Source organism: Corylus avellana, chromosome 1 (assembly GCF_965113065.1).
Source record: "Corylus avellana chromosome 1, dhCorAvel1.hap1.2, whole genome shotgun sequence".
Taxonomy (NCBI): Eukaryota; Viridiplantae; Streptophyta; class Magnoliopsida; order Fagales; family Betulaceae; genus Corylus; species Corylus avellana.
In genome coordinates, this window is record NC_142490.1 from 5,772,998 (window position 1) to 5,793,511 (window position 20,514).

Consider the following 20,514-nt stretch of genomic DNA (forward strand, 5'->3'; position numbering starts at 1 on the left):
GTAAAGTAAGTCTTAATTTCTTAAAGTCTGTACTTAAAAAAAATAAAAAAAATAAAAAACTAAAAAAATAAAAAAGTCTTAAAGTTACACATGAGGAGTCCGCAAGGCAGAAAAAAAAAAGAAAAAAAGTCTTAAAGTTACACATGAGGAGTCCGCAAGGCAAAAAAAAAGAAAAAAAAAAAGTCTTAAAGTCTGTGTAAACGTGAGGAGTCCGCAAGGCAAAAAAAAAAAATAATAATAATAATAATAATAAAACATCCGGGTCTGGCGGGTCGACCCGCCAACCCGCCAGACCCGGATACTGTGGCGGGTCGACCCGCCAGACACGAAATTTTCGGGTCTTAATCGGGTAGACCCGATTACGACCCGAACCCGATTAGCCCAAACCCAATACCTGTTTTTTCGTGTCGTGTTCGTGTCGGGTTCGCGGGTCGTGTCAAAATTGCCGGCCCTAATCCGAGCCTCATACGCCGCCATCTGAGCAGCCATCTGGTCAGCCATCTGCGCTAGCCTCGCATCCATTTGCTCTATGTGCTTTTTCCTCTCCGCTTGAATGGCTCTTTCCAGTTCTTCACGCGAGACCATCCCGCTTTGATTCTGCGACCATGTTTGGGATGGTGTATAGTACGAGTGGATGGTACCACATGCAGGCAAAATATTTTTACTAACCCCTCGTACACGACCCGCATACTCAGCCTTATTGTCGTGCGCCTGAGCATACGCGTCATCCGGTGTCCATTTAATCGTGTCCTGGGGCCCATCTACGACGTTCTCAGCAGGGTCATTTTCTGATAACTCTTCCATCCGTGCCTGTACGTGATCATTGTTATATATATAATTGTTAAGACTCAATAAGTTAATACATAAATAAAAATTCATGACAATGTGTCTGCCACTTACAATTCGAGCTGCTGTCACCGGATTTGGGCAACTACTATCTTTCTTTTTATGAGTCTTGATATAAGTCTTGGCTCGCGTAGGGGCCTTGCCCGTATTAAGTACCTGCAATAAGTTTAAACCATCAATGAAACGTTCATATATACACTACGCAGTATATGACATATATATATATATATATATATATATATATATATATATATATATATATATATAGTTATGGTAAGTTATAGTAATACATCCTCATATGCCACCCTTGCATAGCTCTTCGATCCGGTGTAGTGTGGCGTTTCATTCAGTACTCGTATTTCTTTCATGTGCGCACAAAAAGCCTACGAACACAATATGTAGACGTTATTTATAGCTAAACCACCGAACAATTACAACTAACAAAACACATATAGTTTGAAGTGACCTACTTGATAAGCGAGATTGCACTATTTCACCACCAATATTTTCACGTCTATGGGGTTGTACTTTGTGGTGATCGCGCCCACCCTTGCCATCACGGTCGCAGGAGTGTCATCCATTTGAATCATAAGCTTTTGCCTTAACTTGTGCCTCAAAAGCTTCTGCTTCTCGCACATGTCTCTAAAAGCGTCTTTTTTAATTTCCTTCATATTCGACCCAGGCATGATGTAGAAGTAATTCTGCATTGATTAAAAAATAGGGTATCAAAACACTGATTGTTTTACCAAATTTAATATACATATCATAATTTAATATTAATATATGTCCATATCATAAATGAAGAACATCTAATCTACAATACTTACCATAAGTGAATCAAATAAATCCTCCTTGGATTATCGTGGTACATCCTTCCAGTCGTCGGATAGCCTGATAAAAGACCCGGCCTTGCAAGTCTTGCCCATCATCCGTCTAAATTTTTTGCCGCTTTGTCCTACGGGCAGCCACACGCCATTATACTCCATGACGACCCTTTTCCCCTCAGGAATATCCCACAACTTGTGCGAGTCACTTACGGTCAGCACTTCAAAGTTATTCTCGCTATCTGCAATGATAAAGTATATATTAACACACAAATGGTTAAACATATATTATTTGAATTTGTAAACTTAATTACCACATGTACCATTATGCATAAAAATGTACATATTTATGGTTCAAAGTAGCATACATACATACCTATTATGCGAACCTGGTTGACGGTCAATGCTGGCCAAGCAGGGTCAGCTGTCCCATCATGCATGTCATCGGGGACTTGGGTCTCACTGTCATCCACACATGCGCTGTTGTGTGGATGACGGTGATCAAAATACCCGTGCGGCAATAAACCAATCTGTGTCAATGTGGGCCCCATCGATGGCATACGTGGTGATTCATCGGAGGCGCGAGGAGTAGGGTCGTACTGATACCCGAACTGGGTAAGGCCTGTCGAAACGCCTGGGTATCCGAGACCACCTGTGAACGTAGCACTCGAAGGGCCTGGAATGTCGAGGTCATAATCGCCTGTCGCAGGTATATGTCCTTCCACATGCTGTGGAAGTATGGGTCAATACCCTGATTGCTACCTCATAAGCATAGCAACCTCCTGCGTCTCACTGTCAGTCAGGGCATGATGCCTCTCGACCCAGAAGCTTGTGTCCTCCGTCCTCTAGTCGTCCCTCGAGTACTCATATCTACCTGCAAAGTACATAACGCAACAAATTAGTTGTGTATTGGTGTTAGAATGACATACGCTTCGATTGGTGCGAAGCCGTGTCGGACGTATTGGATGTCATCATGCGGATCGTTTAGTTGATTATTGTTTAAAATGAGTGGCTCACTCTCATGATAATTCACATGATCATTATAAGGCACTTGACCCTGACCAACATCGTATATGTTCCTAGGTTTTGTCCTCACCGCGCAAACCCAATCTGGGTTCCTTTCATCTCCAACGTAAAAAACTTGTTCCACTTGAGAAACTAGTACATACGGCTCATCACTAATCAACTCCCCTTTATGGACAAGGTTTTTGAAGTTAGCAAACGTTAGGCCATACTCGTCAACTTGGAATCTTCTGTCCGTTGTGGTGTCCGCCCAATCACACTTGAACATAATATACTTTGTCCTGTCGTAATACTCCACCTCAAGTATTTGAGTTACCTTCCTGTAGTATGTTTCGCCATCAACAGTCGGCACACACACGCCACTATTTTGAGACCTCTTACCCACATCATGTGCGACGGTGCGAAAGAACTTGCCGTTGACTACATATCTATTATATTGGACTGCTGAGACCATTGGCCCTCTACAATGCATTACTAGTTTCTCACCCATCTCCTTTCTGCGTCGATCGTCCGAACAATCGACCTACGAAGCATATACAATGACGAAGTATAATTAGTGCAATTACGAAACATTATGGAATTCACCAGGTGTGCATGACATTAGACTTACAAAGTCACGGTACTAATCACAAAATTGATAAAAATGTTGGGTTTCCAACTGATCGTCCGTTGTTCGCCCCCTGTTTGCAGTTTGTCTTATCGAATCCTTGTGCATCCTACATACCCGATATAAAATCAATTAAATTTAATTCACAACTAACGATGTTGTAGAATATGAGTATGCATATATTTATTACACAATACTCACGTCCGCAATTGGAGGAAGTCATCTGACTTAAACAGAATGTAACGGTGAATCTATATCAACATGAGTCGGTCGAGGACGACTCGGGTTCCAGCCCCTTTAGGACCATCCAGGTTTCGTTGCGGCCTATTGTAAAATGTCGGTGCGTTCTTTAAATACATCGAACAGAACGTCACCAACTCGATTGCTATGTAGCCCTCCGCAATGTAGCCCTCCGCAATGCAGCCCTCAGGTGCCGCTTTATTACGCACACTAGATTTGAACACCCCGAGACTCCTACATATCAAAACTAATCAATTACATCTAATAATTGTTTTTAAATAAATAAATGACAACGAAATTATAGTCTTAATTTTTTCAGGGAAATGTTACCTCTCTGCCGGATACATCCATCTATACTGTACCGGTCCACCGAGTCGGCATTCACGGACAAGATGCACCACAACATGAACCATGCTGGTGAAAAAAACTAGGAGGAATATCTGTTCCAACTTGCACAGAGTGATATAGATCACAGCTTCAAGTCGGGCCATATCCTTTTGGGTCAACACCGTTGAACATATGCCCCTGAAGAATGCAGACAACTCAACTAGTGGTCTAACCACGTTACCGGGCAATGATCCATGCAATGCAATTGGGAGAAGCTGTTGCATCAATACGTGATTGTCATGACTCTTCAAACCCGATAATTTTCGGTCCTTAAGTTTTGCACATCTGAAAATGTTTGAGGCATATCCTTCTGGCACCCTTATATTTCGAATCACTTTTATAAAACTAATTTTATCCTCTTTTGACATCGTGTGGCAAGCATGAGGCATATTGATTCTTCCATTATCACCTGTGAAAGGATGAAGTGCTGGTTTCAAACCCATTTCTTGCAAGTCTTTACGGGCTTTAAGGTTGTCCTTCGTTTTTCCCTTAATGTCTAGTATTGTGCCAATTATATTGTCCATCACATTTTTCTCTATGTGCATGACATCAAGGTTGTGCCGCAATAAATTATCCTTCTAGTACGGCAAACGAAAAAAAATACTTTTCTTCTTCCACAATATATTATCAGTCCTCTTCCTCTTTGCATGTGAATTATCAATGTTAACTGACTTACGGGCACTCTCATCCCCAAATACCATCCATTCTAACTGTTTTAAGATTTCATCTCCATTTGGAACATCGGGGGCACATTCTAGTTCTCGGTTACCGTCAAATGTATTTCTATTCCGCCTCCACGGATGATCTATGGGCAAGTATCGCCTATGCCCCATAAAGCAAAACTTACTTCCATGTTTTAACCGTCTAGAACTTGTTGCATGCATACAGCAAGGGCATGCCTTTTCACCCCTTGTAGGCCACCCAGACAAGTCCGCATATGCCAGAAAGTCATTAATCGTCCACATGAGCTGCGCTCGGAGCATGAAATTCTTCTTCAAAGAGACATCAAATGTTCGTACCCCCACATTCCATAGTAACTGCAATTCCTCAATTAACGGTTGCAGGCAGACATCTATATCCATTCTATGTGAACTTGGGCTTGGAATAAGCAGGGATAATATGAAAGACGTTTGCTTCATGCACATCCAAGGAGGGAGGTTGTACGGTACAAGCATTACAGGCCAAGTACTATGGGATGTGCTCATGTTCCCAAAAGGATTAAATCTATCCGAGGTTAGGCCAAGTCTTACATTTCTACTGTCTGATGAGAAGTCCGGATATAAATTGTCGAATAACTTTCATGCTTCGCCATCGGCAGGATGCCTCAATATGCCGTCGTTAGTGCGGCCTTTTGCATGCCACCTCATATAGGGTGCAGTATGCTCTGACATAAAAAGCCTCTGTAGCCGTGGTACGATGAAAAACCACCGCAAAACCTTTACCGAACGACTCTTACTAGACTCTATGGGGTGGCCATCCTTGTCCAAATGAATTTCGTCCTTCCACTTAGATTTTCCACATTTAACATATGAATCTAAGTCCTTATTGCCCTTCCAGAACAACATACAATCATTGCGATAAGCCGGAATCTTTTCATACCCGAGTCCCATGTCCCTTAGAAACCGTTTCGCCTCATATGTATTAACTGGCAGTGCTCCATCATCTGCAGGCAGCAACTGATTGATTAGCTTGAGGAAACACGAGAATATCGTATTACTAACTCCACCCACACACTTCAAATTGTACAGATGTACAGTAGCACTCAGCTTGCTATGTTTCGTCTTATCATGAAGTGGTTTGTCTGCATTTTTCAGCAATTCCTCGTACTTTCGTATGTCACCTCCATCAGATTCGTCATGCACAATGTCTTCTTCCTCTCCATGCACCTCAACCCGAGGCTCACTATTGTCATCTCTCACTTCGTGCATGCCGAATGCATCACGCAACATGGCGTGCATATTTCCAGCCTGTTCAGTGCTTGCACCCACAGCTGTTGCCGGACGTGATGAATTGGAGCCATCAACTGGAGCTCTAACAGGCCTCTCGCCATGATAAATCCAGTATGTGTATTGGGGCCACATTCCTTTCCCCCCTGTCAAGTGGTCGTATACCAAATTTGGGGGGTGTCTCCTGTTACAGCGACACGTCTTACAAGGGCACAAAATAAGTTTGTCTTAAGTGTCACAGTTCCTAACTGCGAAGTCCACAAACGCTCTGCATCCGTCTCTGTATTCCTTCGTACCCCTAGATTTCTTCATCCAACTCTTGTCCATAGTGTTACTACGTACATTATAAACATAAATATATAAGAATTACGCTAAACCTAATAACATGTACGTTCGTTGTTTTATTAATAACATGTACTCGATCTAATAAAAATTTGCAAAACCTAAACCAAACCAACCACGAAACAAATTGAAAAGCATAATTTGTTACGGGGACCTAAATAAAATCAAGCTCAATTATATATGTTTATGTCGCAATATTTTTAAAGAAATAAAGTTACATAATTTGTACTTCGTATGGAGACCCTAAATAAAATTAATCTAATTAACCACATATGTAGGTTATATAACCACATTATGTATTTTTAATTATTATATTTGTAATCATTTATATATATAGATGATTACAAAAATAAATTTATTTCCTATTTTTTTTTTTTACTATATAAATGATAATTTATATAATAAAGGATTGCAAAACCTACACAAAATAAAAAAAGTAACCTGATAGCAATTAGATTTCTAAAAAACGTAAATATAAATATTTTGCATGCATGCACATATTGAACAATCCTCTACATTCCTACGTACGTACCTATCATACAAACATGCATGGATCATAAAAATATTATATTTCAACCAAACTAATAAGTTAATTAGCTAACAAAAAAATTACATTATATATATATATATATATATATATATATATATATATAATGCTCACAAATTCGTTATAATTAAATATATAAAATTAGATTATAAATATATAAATATAGAATATATATATATATATATACCAGCAAATCGGTGAACGATGATGAGAGGGAGATGGCCGGAAAATGAGTGAGTGGTGCGTTGGCCGTCAGTTGCCGGTGAGTTGTCGGCCGGAGATGATGTCGCCGGTGGAGAGAGGAGGCGGCGGTGGCTGGTAGGGCTGAAATTTAAAACCGCCTAACCGCAACCGCTAACCGTTAACCGCTAACCGCTAACCGCCTAACCGCCTAACCGCTTTGAAAGCGGTTAGTAAAAACCGCTAACCGCCTAGGCGGTTGCGGTTAGCGGTTAGTGGGTTTTGGAAACCCGCTAACCGCTAACCGTTAACCGCTTTTTTTAAATATAATATATATTTATATTATATATATATATTTCATATAGTAAATTGCAATGAGGCGTTGCAGCGTAGTGGTACATACGCGAGTTTACCAACGAAAGTACCGAGGTTCGATTCCCCCTAACGTCGGTTTAAATGTTTTTTTTATTAATTTTTTATTATATAGAAGTGCAAAACGTCTAACCCTAAAATCTGTAGCTGCTTCTCCCTCCCTGCGTCTGCGATCGTCTCTGCCGCCTCTCATCTCAAGCCAGCCTCTCTCACAACTCCGTCTCCGTCTCTCGTCGCTCTCTCGCTCTCTCTCTCTCAACTCGCTGTCTCCGACTCTCCGTCGCTCTCTCTCTCAACTCACCGTCTCCGTCGCTCCATCTCTCAACTCGCCGTCTCCGTCGCTCCCTCTCTCAACTCGCCATCTCTCGGCGCCAAGCAAGGTAAGTTATTAACTTGATTTTGATTTTTACACCATTTACAGTTTTACACAAGATTATTAGAGGATTAGACCCAAGTAGCTAGGGTTTCGGCCAAACATTGTACTTTTTTTTTTTTTTTTTTTTCTGTTAATCCAAAGTTTGTTTATTACAATTTGCAAGCAACATTATATGTATCAGAATTTTGGGATTATGAGAGTTTCAAGTGTTGTGTATGTTCTGTATAAGACTACAAGTGAAGTAATGATTTTGTTGTAATTTTATCATTATATTGTATGATGTGTAGATTTGTAGAAGGTGGCCAACAAGATTTTGGTATATAGCAATTTTTAATGCTACAATGGCCATGAAAAGGGGAAAAAAAAAAAAAAAGGGTTCAAAATGAGCAAAAAAAAATGATTAAAGTGAGCTCAAAACCGGGCCAAAATTGGCCCAAAACAGGTCCAAAATTGGCCCAAAACCGGTCCAAATTTGGCCCAAAACTGGTCCAAAAAAAAGCTCCAAAAAAAGCCCAAAAAAGCGGTTAGGAAAAAGCGGTTATCACAAAGCGGTTAACCGCTAACCGGGCGGTTAACAGGCCTAGGCGGTTAACCGCTATCCGGTTAGCGGAGGCGGTTAGTAATTTTTACTAACCGCCTAGGCGGTTGCGGTTAGCGGTTTTAGCCACTAACCGCTAACCGCAACCGCTATTTCAGCCCTAGTGGCTGGTGCGGCTGATTTAGGATGAAGAGCTTAAGTTCTAAAATCGGAGTGGTGAAGCTATAGCTACTTGGTAAGAGATCAAAGGGGAGAAGAAGAGGAAAAAATGCAGAAGAAATGTTTAAGAAGAGGCCAGGCCGGTGTTGTGCGCGGGGGAGAGAAGAAGAAAAGAGGGAAAAAAAAGAAAGAAAAGGAGAGGAAGAAGAAAGAGGACGCGCAGGCCCGCGGGTTCCCAATGTCGTGTAGTAACGTGCCACATAGGCACGTTACTATATTTGTAACGTGTCCATGTGGCACGTTACAAAAAGGTAACGTGCCATGCATGGCACGTTACTACTAAAAAAATAAATATTAATTATATATATTAATACACTTAATATATTATATATATCTTAATTAGTATAGTATATATATATATATATATATATATATAATATGTAAAGTATATTTATACATGACAAAGAGCCGCTCTATTTAATTAATTTGTCCCTACTTGTATCTAATATTCCTCAAGAGTACTTGGCTCATTAATTAGCTAATTGGTAGTCGAATCGATCCAACATATTAAATATGCGTAATATTACGTATATGGCGTGCCTTGATCAAGGCTTGCATCGGTCAGTTCTCTTAATTTATTAGTTAATTAATTGATCAATTAAGTAGTGTTGTAATTTGCATGCTTGATGCACATAGGGCTATAATGCTAGTGCATATTCTAATTATGAAATAAAACATGGTGTTAGTATTTATAGAGCTGATAGCCTCAAGCATGCTTGATACATAAGGAGTGATGCGTGCCTATAGTGTTGTAAAACACAAGCGCTAATGCATATTCTTTTCTAGAGGCATATCTTAGCTATATCTTTTTTGGGTTCTGATATTTTCCTGGAGACTCACATGCAATCTAGATTATAATTTGCCTGCCCCAAAGTCTTAAGCTAGCCCCAATATTTTTTTCTCAAAGATATTAATAATATAATGAATTAATGTCAACAAAATTATATAATCATTTACAATTACACTTGTATAAAAAAATACACTCTCACCTAGCAAATGATGCAAAGGGTGCTTGAAAAATTATTTTTATCATTAATAAATTAAAAAAAATTTATTTTTTAATTTATTTAAAATTGTAACCATATGGCAACGTGGCATAACAACACATTACCATATGGTAACAACACATTACCATATGGTAACGTGTTGTTATGCCACGTTGCCATATGGTAACGTGTTATAATAACACGTTACCATATGGTAACGTGTCATTTATACCACGTCACCATATAGTGACGGTTAAAAACACACACATTACAAAAAATAATAGTAACGTGTTATAGTTTAACACGTTACAATTCAGTGACGTGGCATAACTAAAATGAACAGTAGCCACGTCACTAAACCAATGATTTTTTGTAGTGCCTACTAACTTTAATAAATTGTCTACTTTTTTAAAATATTATTTTCCATTGTTTTAAGGGTAAAGATAAGAGTAAGAACATTCACATTGAAATCTCTATATTTGTTTGTTTTTTTTTTTTTTTTTTTTTTCCTAAAATTTGAACAAGAGCACAATTTAATAAGCTCTTTTAGCTTTTGTTAAATATAACTCTTATCATAAATATTTTCTAAATGTAAAGAGCCCAAAAGGTAAAAGTTTATCTTGCATATTTATTCTTCTTTCATCTCAATTAAAATAGATTTTTAATTCAAAGAGTCAAAAAGTTGGTTTCATAACAAAATAAAATATTTAATTAAAATAGATAAATATTTAGAGAATTTAATGTTTAGTAATTTTGAAAATTAGCTAGCTAAATTAATTAAAGTAGAGTTATAGGATTAAATTTAAAATTTTTTGGAATAGCTAGATGTGAATCCTCTAAATATATAAATAGTACACAACAAGTGAAACAATATTTTATTTCTCTAGTATGCTGCGGTGAATAACGCTATAGTAAAAATTGTATTTTACCTATTCTAAACCTAATTTACTAGAGATAAAAATGAGATGATATTAGCTAAAATTAGCATATTAATTTTGTACGGATTAAAATGGAATTTTCCTTTTAACTTTCCTTCTGATTAAACATTTGAAATTCAAATATTCCAGCATATACTATAAAGATGCTTGCCCCATTATTTCGTGTGGGCCATAGTAGTTATTGAATCAAGTAAAGGCCAAGGTGGTGTTTGGCAACTGGGTCGAGGGTTGCCTAGATTCTATGCAATCTCGGGCTTTGGGTCATTGCACACGTAACCCTCATGACCCACCTCTTAAAATTATCTTATTAGCCTTTTGTTTTCCAGCGTTGGAAAACAAAGAAGACGACAAAGACGACGAAGAGCCCACATCCATCACACGAGAGCCCTCCTCCTCTCTCCCTTCTGCTTCCAACTCTTCGCTTTCATTCTCAACTTTCCCATCAAATTCTTCAATCTCTTCTTCTTCATCATCATCTTCATCTTCTTCTTCTTCTGGGTGTTGTAAGGATGGAGATGGGTCATTGGGAAGAGGAGGGGAGGTTGCGAGAGTTGAGAAAGAGTGGCAGAAGAGTTGAGAAAGGTTTTCTCTCTGTCAGAAAACCTTTCCCTCTCCCGCTCTCCCCCCTCTCGCTCACCCTCTCTGTCACTCCGGCCAACGAACACCGGATTTGGGTTTTTCTTTGATTTGTGTTGTTGGAAGGATTTGGGCTTTTGAAGGATTTTGATTTGTGTTGTTGGAGGTTAAAAGGCAAATCAGTTCCGGTTCGGTGCAGAGAAAGCTATATCTCAAGCAAGGAAAAAAAAAATCAAAAAGTTGGCCTTGTTTGGGAAGTAAGATTTTCAAACTCAAACTCAATTTTTTTCTAAATTCATGTTTGGCAATTTTTTAAACTCAACTCAACTCAACTCAAAAATTTTCAATCCAATTAATAAAAATTATAAATAAAGATTGAAAAATAAATAAATAAATAAATTTAAGGTGGTCGGGACACCACAGGTGGTGACTGGATCACCCCTAAGAATCTGATGGTGATCGATCCACCCCCTGGGGGAGGATCGGCCTCCCCCAAAGGCTGAAGCTAATAGCCAACCCCACCCAGTCAAATTTAGGGGTGGCAAACCACCCCTAAGTAACAGCTAGGGGTGGCCGAACCACCCCCATTAGCTTCGGGGGTGGTCAATCCACATACTATAAGCGGATCGACCATGCCCAAGTAGCCGTTGAGGGTGGTCGAGCCACCCCCAAGCAATTTTTGGGGTGGCAAAATCGTTGTTGAAAGTGGCTCGACCACCCCCATTAGTTTCGGGGGTGGCCGATCCACCCCCTGGTGGTAGTTTGGCCATCCTTAGGGGTGGTTCAAAATTGCCCCTATTTTTTTTTTTTAAAAAAAAAAAAATAATTTTGTTTTTTTTTTAATATTTTAATAATTTTTTTAATTATATGTATTTTTATAATTTTTACTTAATTTTATCAATTATCATCTAAATATAATCTCAACTCTTTTTTCTCCTCGATATTCACATTAAAAACAAACTCAAAAATGAATTCAGTTCAAAATCAAAAAATAGCATTCCCAAATAAGGCCTAAGGATCTCATGCAGGGGGGTGGGGGACGCTTGAATGTGCTTTGGAGATTTTCAAGGAAAAAAAACTCAAAAAGTTTGTAGAGAAAGCTAAGGGCAATATGGGAATAGTGTGTAAAATATTGATGCTGAAAATTCAAATACTGATGGTCGACTGGCCAAAAGATGAACAGTATTAGAAGAAGTCTTTTGCCAAACGAAGCCCAAATGTGAATTATGACTTTTCTTTTCATTCATCAATCAATCGCCTCTGGCCTCCCCGTCCTTTATTTTTCTACAAAAATCCACCACATGGCAACGTTGAAAGGACACCCCCTCCTCCCTATGTCCAACGCTTAAATGCATCCTAATCTTTAAATTTATTTTTTTTTAAAAAAAAAATTAAATAAAATAATTTTTCTTATAACAAATTTTTATTGTTAATAACATATTAAAAAAAATGGTAAAGGCTATTTTACCTTATTAAACTATTATCTCAATGACAATCTACCCCTCAAATTATTAATTGCAACAATTTATCCTCAAACTACCAGAACAAAGACAATGTACCCATAATTTTAATAAAATGATGAAATTATCCTTACTAAAATAAAAACAAAAATACTAAAATTTTATTTTATTTTTTTTCAAAATTTTAAGGGTATTTTTATTTTATTGAAAATTCTATAGGGGTAATTTTATCATTTTGCAACCATTGGAGGATACATTGTCATTGTTTTTGTAGTTTATGGGGCAAATTATCATAATTGATAGTTTGAGGAGTAGATTGTCATTGGGGTAGTAGTTTGAGGGGACTAAAAAATAAAAAATAAAAATTAAAAAAAAAAGGTTAAATTTTGGAAAATTTCACTTTGGCCCCCTGACTAATGGAGTGGCCAAATTACAATTGTTTTGTAGTTTGAGCCTTTGAGGGACTACTTTATTACTTTTTGAATATTAAAGACTAAAATAAAAATAACTGATAATTTGAGAGGCTAAATTATATTTTCCCCAAAAAGAAGCTATAAGAGCATTCCCAATGCAAGAGCCAAATGTTACTTTTATCTAAAATAACTTTTCAAATGTTTAAAAAACCCCTACATTAGATTAGTAAAAAAAAAATATAAAATAGATATTTGATTAGAAGAGCTAAAAAAAAAAAGCTAAATGTAACAGCACTTTTCAAGGGAGCTATTTTATTTTTCATTGTTTCTCTTACCTGTTTTCTCTTTTTTCTATATCTTTTCCTACTTTTCTCTGCAGGTTCTCTTTTTCCCAATTTTTTTTTTTTTTTCATTTTTCCTCTCACATGTTCTCTTATTCCCAAAACTTTTTTTACTTTTAATAATATCTTAATAGAATAGATAGGAATATAACTAATCGGATGTACAAACATTTAAAAATGACTTACCTAAATTAGATAAAAGTGAGTTTTAAAGAGCTATTTTACACAAAAATATATATGACTCCTTTATTGAGAATGCTCTAACATCTATACCGTAATTTTTTAAGGATTCAAATTGAATTCCCCTTTAACTTTCCTTGTCATTATACAATTGAAATTCATCCAGCATATACTAGTCTATCAAGATGCTTGCCGCATTATTTCGTGCGGGCCATAGTAGTCATTGAATCAAGTAAAGGCCAAATGTGAATTATGACTTTTCTTTTCCCTTCCACAAAAAGCCACCACATGGTAAAGTTGAAAGGACACCCCCCGGCCTCCCTCCCGGCCTCCCCTACAAAGGATGGATCGGGATCTCCTCGAATTTCTTACGCACTTGGAGTTCTGGACTGTTGAATGTGATCTAACGATTTATAACAATCTATTAAAAAAAAATAATAACAAAATATTATTCAAAATCAAAATTAATAAAAATGATAAACCTCCTATGCGGTCCATCTGCAAAAGAGGTCTTTTGCAGCGACCAATAAAACAAAGACACATCACCTAAAGCAAAAAAAAAACACACAAACAAGCTACAACTTAATGCACTGGATTTTGAACTCAAAACAAAGAAAAATTGAACTAAAGAGGCAGAAAGCAAGACACCACGTGGGTTTGTGCTGAAAACCACCCAGCTAGACCCATCGACCGCCAGCGAGGGTCTGCCGTGGGTCGAGACCCACGGCGTCAGCGGTGAGAGATTCCTCGTGGGTCTCTGCTGAAAACCACCCGGCCAGATCCATCGTGGTCTGGCGTGGGTCTGGCTCCGGTGCCGTGAGTACTTTTTTCGGCTTTAGGATGAAAAAATTCCTAAAGGGGTTAACCTTTCGCTCTAGTTTTAATTTTGAATAAAAAACGAGTTTTGAGGAATTTGAAACGAGTTTTGAGACATTAGAAGCCGACTTTGAGGCTGAGTTTGGCAGAAAAGAGGCCGGAGAGGGGCGGCTGGGTCTGCCGGCGCCGATGGGATGCTGGCCGGTGCTTTTTTTTTGGTGCTCACAATGGGATCATTTTGTTCTTCTTCTAATAGCTCCTCTTGTTGTTCCTCTTTTGTGAGTGTTGGGAGATCTTCAGTACTGGAATTGTTTTGGGTTCTTTTGGTGGTTGGACTTGGATCAGGTTGGTGGTGGAGAGATCAAGACCTGGATGGTTATGGCTGGAGGTGTAGGTGATGATGAGCATTGAAGCATCTGTTCTGCATCTCTCTACGGCTCTACCTGTTCACGCCAGACCCACGATTGGGTCTGGCCGGCGCCGTCGATGGGTTGCTTGTCGGCGCTTTGGTGGTTGGGTTGTGGGTTTTGGTTTGGGTTTGGGTTTGCTTGTCATCTATTGTTTTTATGTTATTTTGTTAAAATGCAATGGGTGATATGTCGACAGCTAAATGGGTGCTGCAAAAGACCCTTTTTATGCACCGATCGCATAGCAAGGGCTCTCTAATAAAAAACTTAAAAAATTGTAATTTTTTTTTTTGGTGGCCAGGTGGTGGCGGACCACCACCGTTAGAGGTTAGGGGTGGCTCCAAGGGCTTAAAAAAAATAAAATAAAAAATAAAAAATAATAGTTAGCCCTTGCCCTTGGGGGTGGCCTTGGGGTGGCTTTGGCCACCCCCATAGCCCTTGGGGGCGGATCGTCCACCCCTGCCGATGGTGGGAGGGGTAAGTAGAAGTAAAAGAAAGCAGAGGGTAGAGAGTGAGAATAGAGAAAATGGGGAGAAAGAAGGGAGTGGAATTCGATGAGGCGGCATCGGATGACTTCGATTTGTCGAACCCGTATAAGGATCCGGTGGCGATGCTGGAGATGAGGGAGCACATTGTCAGGGAGAAGTGGATCGACATCGAGAAGGTGAAGATCCTGACGGAGAAGCTCTGGTGGTGTTACCGCATCGAAGGCGTCAACCACCTCTAGAAATGCCGCCACCTCGTCCAAGAGTACCTCGACGCCACCCGCGGCATCGGCTGGGGCAAGGACCATCGCCCCCCTCTCCCTCCACGGTACCCGCTCTCTCTCTCTCTATCTCTTGCTCTCTCTTTTTCTCTTCAGGTTGCTGAGTTTTGTTTCTTTTGATTTTTTGAATCAGGTCTGAAGGTCGAGGCGGTTGAGTCTGAACGATCGGCAGCTTAATTTATTTATTTTTAACAACCCCCAAGGAACAAGGAGCCACCCCAGACCCCTATCCTCTTACAGTGGTGGCCAGCCAGTGCAGCCACCACAAAATACCTTTACAATTTTTTTAAAGGTTTTTATTATTTTTTTTTTTAAAGTATATATATATATATATATTTTAGTAGATTGTTGACCATCCAGATACATAATTTGAGGCCCGCGAATTCTTTCATCATGCTAGGGAGTAGGGACGGACACCCCTCCTCCCTATCTCCAATGCTTAAATGCATCTTGAAGTGGAGGTCACTAGTTCGAATTCCCCCTCCCCCTTTCCTTATGTGAACATGTCAAAAAAAAAAAAAATGCATCTTAATCTTTATTATTTATTTATTTATTTATTTTAAATTAAGTAATTTTTCTTATATAACAGATTGTTATTGTTAATAGATATTAATAGTAGTATATTACTATATTAAAAAAAAAGAAAGTAAAATCAGCTTATATAGTTGTACCGATTAGTTTATGTAGTTATGCTAATTAGTTTATAAGTTACATATGGTATACAAAAACAAAAAATAAGTCCTTACACTTAACTTCAATATAATATTTTAGCAGAAACTGTCAATATCAATTAAATTATGATCCTTATCATTTATAATAAAAAAATATAAAAATTATAAATATATATGATGCAAAAATAATAATAGAAGCAATATAGAAAATAACATAGGCCCCGTTTGTCAACAGTGCCAATAGTGTGGGACGGCATTGTACCTGGAACGGTACTGTTCCAGCTACAGTGTCATCCTTTAAAAAATAGTAATTTTTTTTTTTTTAAAAAAAAAAAATTTATTAAAAAACTTAAGAAAAAAAAAAAAAAACACTTGGGCGTTAAAATTATTATTAATTTTTTTTCTTAAAAAAAAAAAAAAAAAACGGAGAAAGAGATCGGGGTGGCTCCAGGCCAAGGGGGTGGCCGGGCCACCCCCTTGGCCAAAAAAAAAAAAAAAAAAAAAAAAAAGGGGGACCGGGTACATTTGGGGGTGGTCTGGGGGCTGGGGTGGTTTCGGCCACCCCATACTGGCCGTATGGGGTGGCTGAAACCACCCTCAGCCCCTTGGAGTTGGTTCGGCCACCCCCAAATGCACCCGATCCTCCCACCCCCCCCCCCCCCCCCCCCCCCTTTTTTTTTTTTTTTTTTGGCCTTTCTGGGCCACCCCCTTTGTCCATGGGGTGGCTCCAGCCACCCCGATCTCTTTCTCTGTTTTTTTTTTTTTTTTTTTTTTTTCTAAGAAAAAAAAATAATTTTAATGCCCAAAACGACACCGTTTGGGCTGGGGCGTTCTTCTTTTTTTTTTGTTCTTAAGTTTTTAATTTTTTTTTAAAAGAAAAAAAATATACTTTTTTTTAAAGGATGGTACTGTAGCTGGAACAGTACCGTTCCAACTACAGTGCCGTTCCGTGCTGTTGGCACTGTTGGCAAATGGGGCCATAAAGAACTTTACAAGTGGTTTGGTATTAGACACTTACGTTCACAACTCGAAATACCCATAAGAGTTACACCATTGACACAATTGAAGGCAAACTTGTTCCTAGGAAGATGCACGGAGTTCTTGCTGCTTTTTTTTTATTTTTTATTTATTTTTATTATTATTATTTTTTTAATATTTATAATTTTATTTTTTTGTATTTTTTATTAATATATGGACACGTATCAATTTTTTAATGGTGCTGATGTGTCTTTCCGTTAAATTTTGGACGGAGGTAATATTTCTGTTTTTATGTAAACCCTAAATACATCTTGTGATAAAAATTAAACCCTAAAAGGCAAAAAATAAACTTGTTAAACCACGTGGCAAAAAGATTTTTAACCCTTACTTTTAATTAAGAAAAATGTTAAGGTCACAACATAAATTTAACTTATGGCCAACTTCTCTTCTACGTGTCATTTAAATAAAAAAAATTGATAGAGAGGATTTTGAGATTCTGAAAATTTGGGAAAAAAAACAATTTGTTTGGTTTAAAATTCAAATTTTTTTTTACACGTAGGAGAGAAGTTAGCCATGAGTTGGGTTTGTGTTGTGCCCATATCAAACCTCTTTAATTAATACCTTAACATTAACGATGCCTACTTCTACTTTACAATTTTGTCCCCTTCAAACTTTAATAATTGAGCAAAGTTGTATGTGTTTTAATTTCGCAAGTTATCTATTAAGAAAAAATATCAAGTTGTCGGCCCCGCTTATTTCTTTCTAGTTTCTATATGACAAGGGCCTAACTTCAAGTGCACATGTATTCTATGTTCTCCTTTGACATAGCATCCATTATTATATCTCTCTCAATCCAAATTAACTGATAAAGATAAACACAAATGAGCATCTAATAGATACATTGCGCTTTCCCACCAAATTGGCCGTCCTCTACCTCTTTGTCCATGGAGTTTGTAAATGCTCAGACCCCAAAAAAAAAAAAAAAACGAGAGTTTGTAAAAACGATCTTTCTTCGTGGGCCAAAAGCTATTATACCGAGTTATTTATTTTACTAATTTTTAATGTTTTATAGTTTTTATTTGACACTATCAATTATATTAGAGAGTTTGTTGGGTCCCCCAACTACTTTGTATCTTGTTTTTTCTTAGCTAATGAAACTTTAATTTTCTCCAATAAAAGATAGAAGAAGATAGCTAAGGATAAAATTTCATTATTCGGGCTAACTGATAACAGCTAATACTAGAAGTCACTTTTGTGTCTTTCTTCTAAAATTACTATTGGCATTGTGATTGATCATTATTATAAACTATCATATTATTAGAATGACATAATAGTAAAAAAAAAGGTCATTTTGTTTTTCATATGAATCACATTTGTTTAAATCTTTATTTTTAGTCATCAACTCTACATTTTTCTTTTTGCATAACTACCACGTAAACCAACCAATAAAATCGCGTAAATTTGTTATAAAAAAAAAAAAATAGAGAAAAAAATAGAATGCTTGGTATACTGGTATATATAGGATCAAATGTCAACACCTACTCAAATTTATTTGTTTTTAGGCTCTACCCACACCTACCCATTAAGATATAGAAAAAGTAGAACAGGCCTGCTGCCACCTGACGGCCACTGGCTCCTTAATTAAGTTTTGTAAGAGTTTTAACATGTAGATGTAGGTAATAAATTAAAACTCTTATCTAAATGTAGGAAAATTTCTTAAAAAGTTACCTACGGGGACTCTCTAAATTAAGGAACATTATGGGAAGCAAAAGTGTTATCCTGGTAGCACTTTGCTTTCCTTAACTTTATGTTAATTTAAAAATGCCTTCTCTTTCTCCACTCTTTTCTCTAGCACTTTTTTTTCCAAGGTTTTTGTTTTTTTCCTAAGCTTTAAATTGTATTAAAAAAAAAAAAAAATGATAAACAAAGCTATTGTATAGTTTATTTTGAAAAAGGTGTAATGGGTTTTTCTTGTATTATATCTCTTACATAAGAAAGCAATAGATAATTTAGTTTTCTAAATAAAAAAATAAAAAAATAAAATAAATCTAAGAAAAACTGCTGGTAATATTGATTAAGGAAACATTAACAACTATATACATTGTTGTCCTTTCTCCATATATACTGCTACTTAATTTACCCCATTTGGTTATATGTTGTCAACCGACTCAACCCTAATATATATATTTATTTTATTTTATTTTTACATATCCACATAAGAGGGGGAGAGGAGATTCGAACTAGTGACTTCCGCTTCATAAGAACTCAACCCTAATAATTATACTCTACTTAAGGTGTTGTAGGTGACTTAACGTGAACCTGAGTACCCATATTTGCTGTCAATTAATCAGTTTTTGTTGCTGCCCAGCTCATAAAAACAGCCCCATGCACGTTTAACACATAAAAGTGTTAAGGTGGCTTTGTGCTGTCCCTCCACAAATTCAGCTACCAAGCAAATTTTCATTGGGACCAATTAATTAAATCTGTAGGTAGGCTCTCATCTGTCTAATTTCACAACCCCAATCCTAAATAGGCCGAGAATTTACTTTACTAAGCCCATTCATATCCCTCACATAATTATAGACCTGCAAAGATTTAATCCCTAATTTGTCTTCCCAAAAACTTCTCTTATTTATTAATCACGAGCTGGGTTATCACAAACATTCACTTTGATTTTTCAAAAAATCTAATTAAGACACACGAACACTGTATTTATTAAAAAAAAAAAAAAAAAAAATGAACACGGGAACAACATTTTTGCTCCAATACCAATGTTAGAAAATAAAATAAAATAGCACAATGGAATTAAAATGTGAGTACTCACTTGTATGGCTGGCATTACTTTTTTTCTAATACGTATTTGTTGATGTGTTAATTTTCGTGATATCGGCCATTCAAAGGTTCTTTTTTTTTTCTTTTTTTTTCTTTTTTTTTTTTTCAATATGGGAGGGGGAAAAGGGAAAGAAATATAAAGTTTGTTATATTTTAGTTTTTTATTTTCTCGTTTATTTTATTTTTCATATATATAAACATTTCTGAATATTAATTTATTCACAGCAATTTTTCAGGTTATTGTCTCCTTTTTTTTGTCATTATTATGCCAAGATATCATGAGGTAGACTTGTAACCTATTAGCATCGTGTACGAGACTGAGCCTATATGTTACTGTTTATTTTTATCTAACAACTCCTTTGCCAGAGTAATTTGATGATAACACTATAAAGTAATTGCAATATCCTTTATGCCCAAATGAGTACCTTACGAGTTTTTGACCCATTTGAGTTTTTGATTTTAAAAATAGCAATCTTAAAATATGCGATTTTTAAATATTCAATTAAGTTTTTGATAAAATTATAATTTGACCTTTTAAAATCATAGTTGAACTTTTAAAATTACATGTTTTAAAAAACGCATTCCCTTGCGTACAGTTTAAAAATATAAAGAAATTTATATTTCAAATTGTAGATTTAAAAATACACTTCCAAACGATACATAAAAATGCTTAATTTAGAGGGACAATCAAACTTGAGAAATG

At 37.0% G+C, this 20,514-nt stretch overlaps 1 pseudogene; it reads left to right on the plus strand.

Annotated features, from left to right (window-relative positions):
* The first annotated feature begins 15,090 nt into the window (after positions 1 to 15,090).
* Positions 15,091 to 15,507, plus strand: LOC148587894 (NADH dehydrogenase [ubiquinone] 1 beta subcomplex subunit 10-B pseudogene; annotated as a pseudogene).
* The last annotated feature ends 5,007 nt before the right edge of the window (positions 15,508 to 20,514 follow it).